This window comes from Oncorhynchus nerka, linkage group LG5 (genome assembly GCF_034236695.1).
Source record: "Oncorhynchus nerka isolate Pitt River linkage group LG5, Oner_Uvic_2.0, whole genome shotgun sequence".
Lineage (NCBI taxonomy): Eukaryota > Metazoa > Chordata > Actinopteri > Salmoniformes > Salmonidae > Oncorhynchus > Oncorhynchus nerka.
The window spans coordinates 61,030,726-61,042,492 of NC_088400.1; the positions used below are offsets into that span (position 1 = coordinate 61,030,726).

Genomic DNA, 11,767 nt, shown 5'->3' on the forward strand with positions numbered 1-11,767 from the left:
AAAGATACAGGATGGCAGGCAGGGTCAGGCAGGATGGTCAGGCAGGTGGGCGGGCTCAGAGACAGGACAGGCAAGGGTCAAAACCAGGAGGGCGAGAAAGAGAGAGACTGGGGAGAAGCAGGAGATGAGACGAATAACGCTGGTTGTCTTGACAAACAAGACGAACCGGCAACAGACAAACAGAACGAACACAGGTATGAATACACCGGGGATAATGGTGAAGATGGGTGACACCTGGAGAGGGGTAGAGACAATCACAAAGACAGGTGTAACAGATCAGGGTGTGACAGAGGCAGTGGTAAAGAGGCAGCGGTAACATGGAACTCAGAAAATTGATACGAGGGAGGTCATTCATTTTAATAATTGAGATTCTAGCAGGCGAAGTGGTCATACCGGACCGTTTTCTTCACATTTTCAAACAGTACATTTGTATTTTACGGGGCTATACATTTGGGGGAGGTATTTTTCTTACCCGAGTAGCCTCGGTTCCCTGCCAAAAATACAATTTAACCATCTAGTGTTCAGCTAAATACGTCCTCCACAATAGTATGTGACTAGGCCACCAGTATGTCAAATACAGGTGGCCTAGTCAAATAATTAACCGTTACTCTCTCGCAGGAAACCTTCACTCTTGCGCAGACATTAAGAAACTAATCATGACCATTTGAAAAACAAGACAGAAGTTTGAGCGAGAATAAAGACAACTTTCGAGTAGTACGACATGCATAAAAGAAAGATGCCATTAATAAAGGGCTAGATGCGTCTTATATGGTGAGTTACCGAGTGGCTAGGACAGGCAAACCACACACTATTGTGGAGGACGTAATTCTTCCCGCTGCAGATATGGCTGGCACAATGCTGGGGGAAAAGACCCCCCCCCTAAAAGAGACAATGCCTTCAAACTTTCACAACGCATCAGTGGCACGGCATGAGATTCTGAAACAATTACTGCGTCGCATACAAGCCAGTGAATTATATGCATTACACCTGGATGAGTCACGACGTTGCGGGCCTGGCACAGCTCCTGGTATATGTTCATTACGTTTATGGGGGGGGGGTAAATTAAGGAAGACATCCTCTTCTGCAAACCACTGGAAACCAGGTCAACATGAGGATATTTTTATAGTGCTGGACAGCTTTGTGACAAATGGACTGGTGGTCCAGATGTGTTGGTATCTGTATTGATGGTGGAAACGCAATGACAGGGAGACAGAGTGGTAACGCGCGTACAAGCAGTTGCTCCTGACGCCACTTGGGTACACTGCAGTATCCACCGAGAGGCTCTTGCTGCCAAGGGAATGCCTGAAAGACATTTTGGACACAACAGTGAAAATGGTTAACTTTGATAAAGCAAAACCCCTGAACTCTTGTGTATTTTCTGCACTATGCAATGATACTGGCAGCGACCATGTAATGCTTTAACATACAGAAGTGCACTGGTTATCAAGGGCAAAGTATTGACACTTTTTTTTAAATTGCGAGACGAGCTTGAAGTTCTCTTTATTGACCATCATTTTCACTTGTCTGACCGCTTGCATGATGACGAGTTTCTCACACGACTGACCTGTCTGGGTGATGTTTCTCGCCTGAATGATCTGAATCTAGGATTACAGGGACTCTGCGCAACTATATTCAATGTGCGGGACAAAAGTGAGACTAAGATTAAGAAGTTGGAGCTCTTTTCTATCTGCATTGACAAGGACAACACTTTCCATCAGTGTATGATTTTTTTGGTGTGCAAATGAACTCAAGCTTCAGGACAATGTCAAATAGCGAAGCACCGGAACGAGTTGGGTGCGCAATTACATAGGTACTTTCCCGAAACGGATGACAACTCGATTTGTAATCCCTTTCATGCCCTGCCTCCAATCCACTTACAGTCAGGAATCAAACCAGGGTCTGTAGTGATGCCTCTAGCACTGAGATGCAGTGCCTTAGACCGCTGCACCACTTGGTGCAGTTTAAAATGTCTAAAAAGCTGTTTCCAATTTAGAATAAGGCTGTAACGTAACAAAATGTGGAAAAGGTCAAGGGGTCTGAATACTTTCCGAACACACTGTGTTTATATATTTGTTTTGAAAACTTGGGGGGGGCCAAATAAAACCACCCATGGGCCAAATTTGGCCCGCCATTTGGGGAACCCTGCCATATTGGCTGGTATGAAAAAAAAGGGACACAGGAATTGAAAGTGTAGTATTTATATTTATTGTAAATTACAAAATAGTTAATTCCGCATAGGGTCTAGTCTTCATTCTGATGGAGGAAACAGTCAGTCAATATCGTGATTGTTTTGTGAATTAGGTGTGTAACATTAGTAAATGTTAAGGGTTCTTTAATACTATGGTCATTATAGTTAAGGTTTGTGAATAGTAGTGTAGTGAGTGCAATGTTAGTGACTAATGTGACTGGAAGCATACCCTGTGATGAAACAGAGCTTTAGAAACTTTACATGACTGTATGCTCAGATTTTTATTTTACCTCTATTTAACCAGGTAGGCAAGCTGAGAACAAGTTCTCATTTACAATTGCGACCTGGCCAAGATAAAGCAAAACAGTTCGACACATACAACGACAGAGTTACACATGGAGTAAAACAAACATACAGTCAATAATACAGTATAAACAAGTCTATATACGATGTGAGCAAATGAGGTGAGATAAGGGAGGTAAAGGCAAAAAAAAAGGCCATGGTGGCAAAGTAAATACAATATAGCAAGTAAAACACTGGAATGGTAGATTTGCAGTGGAAGAATGTGCAAAGTAGAAATAAAAATAATAGGGTGCAAAGGAGCAAAATAAATAAATACAGTAGAGAAAGAGGTAATTGTTTGGGCTAAATTATAGTTGGGCTATGTACAGGTGCAGTAATCTGTGAGCTGCTCTGACAGTTGGTGCTTAAAGCTAGTGAGGGAGATAAGTGTTTCCAGTTTCAGAGATTTTTGTAGTTCGTTCCAGTCATTGGCAGCAGAGAACTGGAAGGAGAGGCGGCCAAAGAAAGAATTGGTTTTGGGGGTGACCAGAGAGATATACCTGCTGGAGCGCGTGCTACAGGTGGGTGATGCTATGGTGACCAGCGAGCTGAGATAAGGGGGGACTTTACCTAGCAGGGTCTTGTAGATGACATGGAGCCAGTGGGTTTGGCAACGATTATGAAGCGAGGGCCAGCCAACGAGAGCGGACAGGTCGCAATGGTGGGTAGTATATTGGGCTTTGGTGACAAAACGGATGGCACTGTGATAGACTGCATCCAATTTGTTGAGTAGGGTATTGGAGGCTATTTTGTAAATGACATTGCCGAAGTCGAGGATTGGTAGGATGGTCAGTTTTACAAGGGTATGTTTGGCAGCATGAGTGAAGGATGCTTTGTTGCGAAATAGGAAGCCAATTCTAGATTTAACTTTGGATTAGAGATGTTTGATGTGGGTCTGGAAGGAGAGTTTACAGTCTAACCAGACACCTAGGTATTTGTCCACATATTCTAAGTCAGAGCCGTCCACAGTAGTGATGTTAGACAGGCGGGCAGGTGCAGGCAGTGATCGGTTGTAGGGCATGCATTTAGTTTTACTTGTATTTAAGAGCAATTGGAGGCCACGGAAGGAGAGTTGTATGGCATTGAAGCTTGTCTGGAGGGTTGTTAACACAGTGTCCAAAGAAGGGCCAGAAGTATACAGAATGGTGTCGTCTGCGTAGAGGTGGATCAGAGACTCACCAGCAGCAACATCATTGATGTATACAGTTAAATTACATTGTAGCATTAAACACGTTTTGATATTCTGGAACCTTACCGTGGGAAAAGGTCCTCTACGAACCTTCTCTGTAGTCTGGAAACAAAGAGGCAACAAACAACTTTAGACTTGTTTGAGAAATGTTCTATCAACATAGTAATCTGAATGAATAATACCATACTAAGTCAGCAAGGTGACTGGCTGCCGTGATGCAGCTCTCCAGGCCATTCTCTGCTCTCTTGTGTTCCCTCACCATCTTCCTAGTAGCTAGCCAGATCTCCTTGCGCTTAGCTTCCTCCGTGGACGGATAGGTCTTTCCTGCAAGCATGAAAAAACGTCAACTTGTTTTACGGAATTTGACTTATTTAATACTGGGAATATCTATTTCAGTTAGTGTTGAACCAGTTTTACCATATTAACTTTCCATGTTTCAAACTCCTTGTGCACCTCTGCTTCAAATCAAAATCAAATTTATTTGTCACATACACATGGTTAGCAGATGTTAATGCGAGTGTAGCGAAATGCTTGTGCTTCTAGTTCCGACAATGCAGTAATAACCAACGAGTAATCTAACCTAACAATTCCAAAACTACTACCTTATACAAAGTGGCTAATGATATATGTTACATCAATTCCCATTATTAAAGTGGCTGGAGTTGAGTCAGTATGTTGGCAGCAGCCACTCAATGTTAGTGGTGGCTGTTTAACAGTCTGATGGCCTTGAGATAGAAGCTGTTTTTCAGTCTCTCGGTCCCTGCTTTGATGCACCTGTACTGACCTCGCCTTCTGGATGATAGCGGGGTGAACAGGCAGTGGCTCAGGTGGTTGTTGTCCTTGATGATCTTTATGGCCTTCCTGTGACATCTGGTGGTGTAGGTGTCCTTGAGGGCAGGTAGTTTGCCCCCGGTGATACGTTGTGCAGACCTCACTACCCTCTGGAGAGCCATACGGTTGTGGGCGGAGCAGTTGTCGTACCAGGCGGTGATACAGCCCGACAGGATGCTCTCGATTGTGCATCTGTAGAATTTCTTCAGCCTCCTGAGGTTGAAGAGGCGCTGCTGCGCCTTCTTGATGATGCGGTCTGTATAGGTGGACCAATTCAGTTTGTCTGTGATGTGTACGTCGAGGAACTTAAAACTTACTACCCTCTCCACTACTGTCCCATCGATGTGGATAGGGGGGTGCTCCCTCTGCTGTTTCCTGAAGTCCACAATCATCTCCTTAGTTTTGTTGACGTTGAGTGTGAGGTTATTTTCCTGACACCACACTCCGAGGGCCCTCACCTCCTCCCTGTAGGCCGTCTCGTCGTTGTTGGTAATCAAGCCTACCACTGTAGTGTCGTCCGCAAACTTGATGATTGAGTTGAAGGCGTGCATGGCCACGAAGTCGTGGGTGAACAGGGAATACAGGAGAGGGCTCAGAACGCACCCTTGTGGGGCCCCAGTGTTGAGGATCAGCGGGGTGGAGATGTTGTTACCTACCCTCACCTCCTGGGGGCGGCCCGTCAGAAAGTCCAGTACCCAGTTGCACAGGGCGGGGTCGAGACCCAGGGTCTCGAGCTTGATGACGAGTTTGGAGGGTACTATGGTGTTAAATGCTGAGCTGTAGTCAATGAACAGCATTCTCACATAGGTATTCCTCTTGTCCAGATGGGTTAGGGCAGTGTGGTTGAGATTGCATCGTCTGTGGACCTATTTGGGCAGTAAGCAAATTGGAGTGGGTCTAGGGTGTCAGGTAGGGTGGAGGTGATATGGTCCTTGACTACTCTCTCAAAGAACTCCATGATGATGGAAGTGTAGTCGTTTAGCTCAGTTACCTTTGCTTTCTTGGGAACAGGAACAATGGTGGCCCTCTTGAAGCATGTGGGAACAGCAGACTGGGATAAGGATTGATTGAATATGTCCGTAAACACACCAGCCAGCTTGTCTGCGCATGCTCTGAGGGCGCGGCTGGGGATGCCGTTTGGCCTGCAGCCTTGCGAGGGTTAACACGTTTAAATGTTTTACTCACGTCGGCTGCAGTGAAGGAGAGTCCGCATGTTTTGGTTGCGGGCCGTGTCAGTGGCACTGTATTCTGTATTGTCCTCAAAGCGGGCAAAAAAGTTACTTAGTCTACCTGGGAGCAAGACACCCTGGTCCGCGAAGGAGCTGGTTTCTTTTTGTAATCCGTGATTGACTGTAGACCCTGCCACATACCTCGTGTCTGAGCCATTGAATTGCGACTCTACTTTGTCTCTATACTGACGCTTAGCTTGTTTGATTGCCTTGCGGAGGGAATGGCTACACTGTTTGTATTCTGTCATGTTTCCGGTCACCTTGCCCTGGTTAAAAGCAGTGGTTTTCGCGTTTTCATTTTACACTCGAATGCTGCCATCAATCCACGGTTTCTGGTTTGGGAATGTTTTAATCGTTGCTATGGGAACGACATCTTCATTGCACGTTCTAATGAACTCGCACACCGAATCAGCGTATTCGTCAATGTTGTTGTTGGACGCAGTGCGGAACATATCCCAGTCCACGTGATGGAGGCAGTCTTGGAGCGTGGAATCAGATTGGTCGGACCAGCGTTGAACAGACCTGAGCGCGGGAGCTTCTTGTTTTAGCTTCTGTCTGTAGGCAGGGAGCAACAAAATGGAGTCGTGGTCAGCTTTTCCGAAAGGAGGATGGGGGAGGGCCTTATATGCATCGCGGAAGTTAGAATAGCAATGATCCAAGGTTTTACCAGCCCTGGTTGTGCAATCGATATGCTGATACAATTTAGGGAGTCAGATTGTTTTCAGATTAGCCTTGTTAAAATCCCCAGCTACAATGAATGCAGCCTCAGGATATGTGGTTTCCAGTTTGCAAAGAGTCAAATAAAGTTTGTTCAGAGCCATCGATGTGTCTGCTTGGGGGAGAATATATACGGCTGTGATTATAATCGAAGAGAATTCCCTTGGTAGATAATGCGGTCGACATTTGATTGTGAGGAATTCTAAATCAGGTGAACAGAAGGAGGCTATCTTGAGGCTAAGGAATAAGAGAGGTCTCGAGCATACAATTACCATTACAAATGAATGATTCATATATTCATTAACCTTATAAGTGCAGTGAATTGCAATAATGCTTCACCCTACCCTTCGTCTTGTAACCTTCCCAGTAGTCTGTGAAAGGAAGCAACATGCATAGTATCAAGTAAGCCTATAAGAAAAGTATCATTATTAACCAAATAAGCAACCTCCGAGTTAAACGTTTTTGTATAGTAGGCCTCTTCCTGACCGTGATCATACCCTGTCAGAAAGATGATTCATCCCCACGGTGAAGCTCTCCGAGCCATTCTCTGCCCACTTGTTGTGTTCCATCACTCTCGTCCTAGTAGCTAACCAGACCTCCTTATGTTTGGCTTCCTCGGTGGAACCATAGCTCTTCCCTGCAAATGGTTAGATAACATCTATCATTCAAACTTGTAGTCAACTATCACTGGTTACTATTTCTGTTTCAGTGAGTATTGAACCAGTTTTACAGTGTTGAACCTTTCACATTTCAAACTCTATCCACCTCCGCTTCCTCCACTCCACCTCAAGGCAGAAACAACCATAAGAAGCCCTTTAGCGACCTCCTCAAAAGTCTGGAGGTGTAAAACAAAAAGACACTCAAAATCAGACCATAAAATGTTAGACAAGCTGTTGTAAGAATATTCAAAAGACTGATCAATTTGATAATTATTTGACAGTAAATAAATGGTACCACCTTATCATGTCAGTAGTAATTCAGCCCCATGGTGAAGCGGAGCCATTCTCTGCTCTCTTGTGTTCCAGCACTCTTGCCCTAGTAGCTAACCAGATATCCTTACGCTTAGCTTCCTCCTCTGTAGAGTTATAGGTCTTAACAAAAAAAAAATGTCCATTTAGTAAATAAACTCAGCAAAAAATGAAATGTCCCTTTCACACCCTGTCTTTCAAAGATAATTAGTAAAAATCCAAATAACTTCACTGTAAAGGGTTAATTAACACTATTTCCCATGCTTGTTCAATGAGCCATTAACAATTAATGAACATGCACCTGTGGAACAGTCGTTAAGACACTAACAGCTTAGACAGATCGCAATTAAGGTCACCGTTAAGAAAACCTAGACACTCAAGAGGCCTTTCTACTGACTCTGAAAAACACCAAAAGAAAGATGCCCGGGATCCCTGTTCATCTGCGTGAATGTGCCATAGGCATGCTGCAAGGAGGCATGAGGACTGCAGATGTGGCCAGGGCAATACATTGCCATGTCTGTACTGTGAGAAGTGTAAAACAGTGCTACAGGGAGACAGGATGGACAGCTGATCGCCCTCGCAGTGGCAGACCACGTGTAACACATGCACAGGATCGGTACACCCAAACATCACACCTGAGGGACAGGTACAGGATGGCAACAACTGGCCGAGTTACACCAGGAACGCACAATCCCTCCATTAGTGCTCAGACTGTCCGTGATAGGCTGAGAGAGGCTGGACTGAGGGCTTGTTGGCCTGTTGTAAGGCAGTTCCTCACCAGACATCACCGGCAACAATGTCGCCTATGGGCACAAACCCACCGTCGCTGGAACAGACAGGACTGGCAAAAAGTGCTCTTCACTGACGAGTCAGGGTTTTGTCTCACCAGGGGTGATGGTCGGATTTGAATTTATCGTTGAAGGAATGAGCGTTACACCGAGGCCTATACTCTGGAGCGGGATCGATTTGGAGGTGGAGGGTCCGTCATGGTCTGGGGTGGTGTGTCACAGCATCATCGGACTGAGCTTGTCGTCATTGCAGGCAATCTTAATGCTGTGCGTTACAGGGATAGGGATTGATTGAATATGTCCGTAAACACACCAGCCAACTGGTCTGCGCATGCTCTGAGGACGCGGCTAGGGATGCTGTCTGGGCCGGCAGCCTTGCGAGGGTTAACACGTTTAAATGTTTTACTCACGTTGGCTGCGGTGAAGGAGAGCCCACAGACAGAGCAGTACTTGAGACTGTTTTAATAAAGTAAAAAGGAAAGTTCAGGCAAAAATATAAATCCACAACGTCAAAAGTAAATCCAAGAGAAAAAGGTAATCCTCCAAGTCAAAAGGTATATCCACAAGGTGGCAGGTACAGCAGAAAAAAGCCTCAGAAGATAATCAAAAATAAATAAATGAGAACAAAAACAGAATACCACAAGAGAGTCCAACTGGAGCAACAAATGTTCACAGCATCGCTGGGGCTGGGTGCTAACATTCAAACACAGAGCAAAGAACTGAAGAAAACTAAGGGTTTAAATACATTCCAAGGAAACGAGGCACAGGTGCAAATAATAACTGGAAACAAGGGAAAACAAAAGGGTCGAAAAGCACAATGGGGGCATCTAGTGGCCAAAACCGGAACAATCCTGGCCAAATCCTGACAAAATGCATCTTATTCAATCCCAAAGCAACAATCTCTGACAGGGCCATTTGGGAGCAGGCCTACCTATCGTCTTTGAATTAGTTGCACCCTCATTCTCAGAGTCCCTCTGCTCTTTCCTGTGTGGCATTTCACATTGAGGCCCCTTGTGTCACCGGTGGATGATGGAGCATTAGAAATACAGAGGACAGAGACAGTATAGGACTAGTAGGACAGAGACAGTAAAGAACTAATAGGACAGAGACAGTATAGGACTAGAATGAGACGGACAGTATAGGACTAGTAGGACAGAGACAGTAAAGGACTAATAGGACAGAGACAGTATAGGACTAGTAGGACAGAGACAGTATAGGACTAGTAGGACAGAGACAGTAAAGGACTAAGCGGAGAGACACAGTATCGGACTAGTAGGAGACAGTATAGAACCAGTAGGACAGTATAGGACTAGAATGAGACAGACAGTATTGGACTAGTAGGACAGAGACAGTATAGGACTAGTAGGACAGAGACAGTAAAGGACTAGTAAGACAGAGACAGTAAAGGACTAGTAGGAAAGACAGTGTAGGACTAGTAAGACAGACAGTATAGGACTAGAAGGAGAGACAGTATAGGATTAGTAGAGACAGTGTAGGACTAGAAGGAGAGACAGTATAGGACTAGAATGAGACAGTAAAGGACTAGAATAAGAGAGGCAGTACAGGTCTAGTAGGAGACAGTTTTGGACTAGTAGGAGACAGTATAGGCTTAGTTTGACAGAGACAATATAGGACTAGTAGGACAGACACAGTACAGGACTAGTAGGACAGAGACAGTATAGGACTAGTAGGAGAGACAGTATAGGACTAGTAGGACAGAGACAATATAGGACTAGTGGGACAGTGACAATATAGGAATAGTAGGACAGAGACAGTATGGGACTAGTAGGACAGAGACAATATAGGACTAGTAGGACAGAGACAGTATAGGACTAGTAGGACAGAGACAGTATAGGACTAGTAGGACAGAGACAGTATAGGACTAGTAGGACAGAGACAGTATAGGACTAGTAGGACAGAGACAGTATAGGACTAGTAGGACAGAGACAGTATAGGACTAGAATGAGAGAAACAGAATAGGACGAGTAGGACAGAGACCGTACATAGGAGTCCATTAGAGAAATATACATTTGGGTGAATTTGTCAGCTATGCTTATTCTAACTCTATCCTTGCCCCAAACTGCCGCTCTTATGGATCAGAATATAATGATGTAATTACGTGGGGAAGGTCTCTGTGGATTCTCCGCGTGGACCGTTCAGGCTGCTCAATGACGCACTTCTCCAGCGCAACTCTCTGGTCATCCTCACAATGTCAGTGTCCTTTTGGCTTCCGAGTCTGTTCCCTCGCCCTTGCTCTGGAAGGGCTCTTCTGAGGACAGACAGCTCTGTAGCTCAGCGTAGGAATGAAACAGTGTAGATACCACGATTCGATGGGGAGTAGAGACTAGGTGGTTTGAATTGAATTCACCCGCTTAGACACAGCTACTCATCCGTAGCTTGGGTAGAAAAAGATTTTTGTCTTCAAACTTGTTTTGGGTTCGTTGACTTTTTAGACCTCGGCTGCAGCTAGGGTCACTTAGTCTAATCTGTAAATTCTTCACTCACAGGTTTTATACCCTCAGGTCAGAAGTGGGCGTTACCGCCTTCAGGACAATTCTCTAGGCGTACCAAGTTATGGGCAAAGTCTAGATTTGACTCCTATCCAATTTTAGACAACTTCACATTTCATCTTTACCAAAACATTCTCTTTGATTTGGACATTTTCCATACAACGTACATTTGGACATTTTCCATACAACGTACAAACATAAAACGTATATAAAACGTACAAACGTATAAACATCAAACATATACTAGATAAACTGTTGACGTTACAATGTTTTCGTAATAACGTTATCTATTAACCTTTAATAACAAAACAAAAATGACATACATGTTCATAGTCCCTCCATCATCATGACCACCATTGTGGCTGACGGAAACCATTGTTCCAAAGTCCCTTTATTTCATGCTTAATGTTCTGAGGCTGGTTCTCCATAGTAACAGGACAAAGGAATTTGTCTGTGGCCTGAGATTTACCAGGGGCGTGAGGGGGTCATAAAACCCCCCACATTTTCAGACCCCTAGATCTCTCCTCTGTTGGGTTTGATCAGGACAGTCATGACAAGGTCATTTTTAGGAGAGGATGACATCGTGGAGGTTAACGGCTTGAGATTGAAAACACACAAGTGGCTCAAATTCAGCACTTCCGCACTGGGCAATACTGGGCAACACTTAGAGCACGTTAGCCCCACTTCTCACCCACTAAGTCAACAGAGACCCAGAGACTCACCACAACACTTGGTTCCAGGATACCGGCTCGCCGTTATCAATCAATGTTGTATTGACGCTACATGGCACAAAGTCAAAGTGTCCTCTAAGCAGTAGGATGGTGAGCAGAAAGCCAAGAGAGATTATATTGCTTCACCCGCATACTAATTCACTCCTTGTCTGGGTGCTGGGAATCTGGGATGCACTGATGAAGACTCCATTCCATAAGGTCAGAGCGGTGTGTGATCACACATTACCGCTGATGGATGGACGCAGCAAATCTCATCCTGGTGTCAGGTCAGGGT

General features: G+C 44.8%; 1 pseudogene; it reads right to left on the reverse strand.

The window, feature by feature from the left end:
• Nucleotides 1–2,240: 2,240 nt before the first annotated feature.
• LOC115129871 (cystein proteinase inhibitor protein salarin-like) lies at nucleotides 2,241–11,625 on the reverse strand (annotated as a pseudogene).
• Between the last annotated feature and the right edge of the window lie 142 nt (nucleotides 11,626–11,767).